This window comes from Zingiber officinale, chromosome 3A, assembly GCF_018446385.1.
Source record: "Zingiber officinale cultivar Zhangliang chromosome 3A, Zo_v1.1, whole genome shotgun sequence".
Taxonomy (NCBI): Eukaryota; Viridiplantae; Streptophyta; class Magnoliopsida; order Zingiberales; family Zingiberaceae; genus Zingiber; species Zingiber officinale.
In genome coordinates this window covers 110,562,639-110,566,876 of record NC_055990.1, presented here as the reverse complement: position 1 = coordinate 110,566,876, position 4,238 = coordinate 110,562,639, and the positions used below count along the sequence as shown (strand labels likewise).

Genomic DNA, 4,238 nt, shown 5'->3' with positions numbered 1-4,238 from the left:
ACAAATTTAAATTTTCGTCGCAGAATTCGTTGCAAATATGCAACGAACATTTATTCGTTGCAAATTTCATAATATTATATCTGCGACAAACATATACTTTTGTCCCAAATTTGCAACGAAAAATTTTCGTCGCAAAAAAACATTGCCAAATTACAAATAACTAGAGGCAAAAAAAATCTATTTTCATCGGAAATTTGCGACAAAAACATATTTTCGTCCCAAATTTGGGACGAATTCAGATTCGTCGCAAATTTGGGACGAATTCAGATTCGTCGCAAATTTGGGACGAATCTGGATTCGTCGCAAATTTGGGACGAATCTGGATTCGTCCCAAATTTGGGACGAATTTTGGGACGAATCCAGATTCGTCCCAAATTTGGAACGTTAACACACATCGATCAGAAAAAAGTTGTTCCTAATTTGCGACGAAAAACTTAATTTTGTCCCAAATCTGCGACGAATTCTGGGACAAATCTTGATTCATCGCAAAAGTTGTATCTTTTGTGACAAAAAATTATTTTTTGTCCCAAATTTGCGACGAAATTTGGGACGAATTTTACGATAAATTTGCGACAAAGATATATTTGTCGCAAAATTTGTCCCAAAAAAAAAATGCAGAAACTATTTTTTGTTTTTTCTGTATTTCTGTTTACATATTACAATTACATCATCTTTAACAAATTATATCCAATACATCCATATACGACATCCAAAAAAATCATCTCAAAACTAAACACATCATATCCTACACATCCATAATCCATATATCTTATATCCAATCAAATCATCCCAAAACTAAACACATCATATTCATATATACAACTAACCAAAATCCAAACAAGTTCAACAACTCATAATATCAAACATGAAAGTTCTATAATAATCCAAACAACAAATGTAACAAGACATCCAAAAGAAAATAAAATACATATCATCATGTCTCAGGAGCTTCGGTCACCTTCCGTGCTTTTTTTCCTGCGTCAAATTACAAACATACAATAAGTAACATTTATAATTACAAAAATGTATCAAACATATTAATGATATTTGTATCTAACATTTACATACATGAATGAAATTTGTTACTAAGATTGTTTGTCATAGCATGCAAAGTATCATCATGATATAAAATGCAAAGTATCAATGTGAAATTAAAGTTGTTTGCAATTCATATCCTTTGGTCAAGCCTCATGTTCATATATACAAATAACCAAAATTCAAACAACAAGTTCAACAAATTATCCCAAAACTAAACACATCATATTCATATATACAACTAATTCCATTGGAACAATTTTTATGTGATTTAATATTACCAGATCAGTGATTATTCCCATTGTTATATACCTTGATGATTACCAATCAACTTGCTAATATGCAATCATAATAGTATTCTTGTAAATTGGACTATATTTTCGTGTTTACTAAATTAAATATCTTGTTTCACGAATGTAAGGATCCTACAGTTTGACAAAAAAATAGGATCTTGGAGCCCCATATGAGCAAGTAACTGTCATAGAGACTCAAATTATATACCTAAGGAGAAATTCAATAAATTTTAATAGGACTGTTGGCTTAAGGTTTCAATCCACATGCTAGCATCTTAATCTCTAATTGCATATCCTACCTTTTAATTTAAAATTCATCAATCTACTTAAATTTCTTCAAATATATATATATAACAATTTTGTTTAATCACCAGCATCCATATCTTCAAACAAGCTACAATAACATTCTGTTTTGCCAACATACTGCTATACGTGAAGGTTCATAATTGAATCATTTTGCAATGAAATAAAATTAGGTAGACCTATAATTTTGAGTGTATAGTAAAAGTTCTATTTGATAATGAAATAAGTTATTTAGTCAAATTTCTCCTAAACCTCTTTAAGTTATTTATGCTTCAATGAAATCGTTGTCAGCGACAAACAAGGGCATTCAAGGAGCTTCAAATAAGGAAATTGATAATGAAATAAGTACATTGATAATCCTTTTAATACTTGTGTGGTTAATTTTGTATAGTTAAATGTGTATATAAGTGCTCTTAAAAAGAGCACATCAGTACTCACATTAGTATATATATTACATATATACTAATGTGATTATACTAGAACAAGATTTCCAATCCCAACAAAAATAATAACAAAAATATAAACGCGGGTAAAAGAATTGACAAAAGAACTCAAATCAATATTAGAGATAGTTACTCTATGAAAGGTTCAAAAGAATGATCACCAAATTAAACTAGTCATTGCATCAAAAAGATGACATAATTGTAACTCAAACATCAAAATTATACAAAGGCAGCATGGAATTATTATAACACATCATAGTATAAGGTGTTCTAAAAAATAATCAAAAGAGCAAGGACATGAAGATACAAAGCTAAATTAATAATAATGTAGTAGAATTTGTTTGGCAGCGTTATCTTATATAGATAGCAAACATGACATAAGATGCAATGTATCAAGGTAAAATGAAAATATAGAATCAACTATAACATGACATGAAAAATATTCAAACATAAAATTTACCATAAATTTATCAAGAATCACCACCACCGCCATTATCATCATCACCATCATCACCATCATCACCGTCACCGGAAGGAATATGACTTGGAACAGAACTTAACTGAAGATGCCGCATAATAAAATCTTGTTGTCGGCGCATTTCTCTCATTTCTTCATCCCTGTTCTTTATAATGCCCTTCAACTGGGAAACCTCTTCAGTCAAGTTATGCATCTACCAGGTATGTGAGGAGGAAGAAGAAGATATACGACCAACTCTATGGGTTCTGCTCAATGAACCCATTCCGAATATCTTTCCTCCCCTTTTTGGCCCCCCACTCGCCTATAGCCATAAATTGAAATCACTACCAACAGACGGCTCAGACCCCTCAATATCAGAACTAGCAGAAGCTGAACAAGTCGAAATACAGTATCAAAATAAAAACAAGAAATAGTACAATAGGTAAATACAGTATCATTATTACTATCATTATTAATAAACAAATCTAAATACATATACCTGACAAAGGAGAACAACAATGAGCGTCTCTCCAAATTAAACCACGTCGGTGTACAAACCTACACAAGAAACAATAAAATTTTTACAATTGTATATAAGATTCAAAAACAATTATTGCCACCGACACCCACGGAAAGCAGCAGCCGACAAGAACTGGCAACGACAACCGGGGTCGGTAGCAGCAACTAGGAGCCAGCAGGGACTGCCAATGGCAGCACGAGACCAGCAGCAGCCCCCCTAGGCGTCACAGGGGGCCGACATCCAGCAAGGCAATGTCGCCAAGCGGGCGACAGTGGCCATTAGTGGCTATCTGGCCCGGCAGCAGTTGCAGACGGCAGAAGGAGACCGATAGCAGCCCCCGAGGCATCACAGGGGAGGCGGCAACCGGCAAGCCAGCGTCGCCAGGCGGTCGGCAACGATCCTTCGGCCGGCAGCGGCCACCAAGGCCAGAAAGCAGCATATAGGGGGTCGGAGATCCGTGCGTGCTGTGCAAGAAAAGCCGGCGTGACCAAGCAACGACCATCGCCTTACGCTCTAGTATGCTTGGGAAAAAAGAGGGGGAGAAATAAACTTACCTGTTGGAGATCGTGGCCGGAATAGGGCAGAAGGTTCGCAGCCGCCGCACGAGCAGATGGAGAAGAGAAGAAAAAGAATTAGGGCACGGTAGGGATCGGGATTATTGCGATTTCTGCGACGAACTATAATTCGTTGCCAAGTTCGTCCCAAATTAGGGACGACCTCATAATTCGTCGCAAACATTTTATTTTTTAAATGATACTTCAAAAAATTGATAGATGACCTTACAGTGCTCGGAATGACACGAAACAAGTTTCTATGGATTCGTATCGTTCTCACCATATGACAAGTGGGCCCAAACAAAATTTTTAACTAATATTTTGACGTTTATAAATTTTTGAATCAAGATTTTAATATTTATTACTCGTTCGGATTAGAAAATTTATAAACGTCAGAATATTGATTAAAAATTTTGTTTGGGCCCACTAGTAAGATGAGGAGAATGATACGAACCCATAGAAATTTGTTTCGTGTCATTCTGAGCTCTCTAGGGTCATATTCCAAATTTTAAAGTCATACTTAAAAAAATAAAAATTTGCGACGAACTGGGGAATTCGTCCCAAATTAGGGACGAATCCCAAATTTCGTCCCAAAATTTCTTTTTTATTTTTTTTTTAAATTGATACTTTAAA

At 34.8% G+C, this 4,238-nt stretch overlaps 1 long non-coding RNA gene across 2 annotated transcripts; it reads right to left on the bottom strand.

Annotated features, from left to right (window-relative positions):
- Nucleotides 1-743: 743 nt before the first annotated feature.
- On the bottom strand, nt 744-3,738 carry LOC122052269. 2 transcript variants are annotated; one of them, XR_006131952.1, is made up of 5 exons: nt 3,606-3,738; nt 3,162-3,515; nt 3,031-3,089; nt 2,535-2,921; nt 744-975 (listed from the first exon to the last, which is right to left on the bottom strand). It is a non-coding gene; the product is annotated as an uncharacterized LOC122052269 (long non-coding RNA). The 2 variants fall into 2 exon arrangements; XR_006131951.1 differs by having other exon boundaries at nt 3,162-3,677.
- Nucleotides 3,739-4,238: the final 500 nt, after the last annotated feature.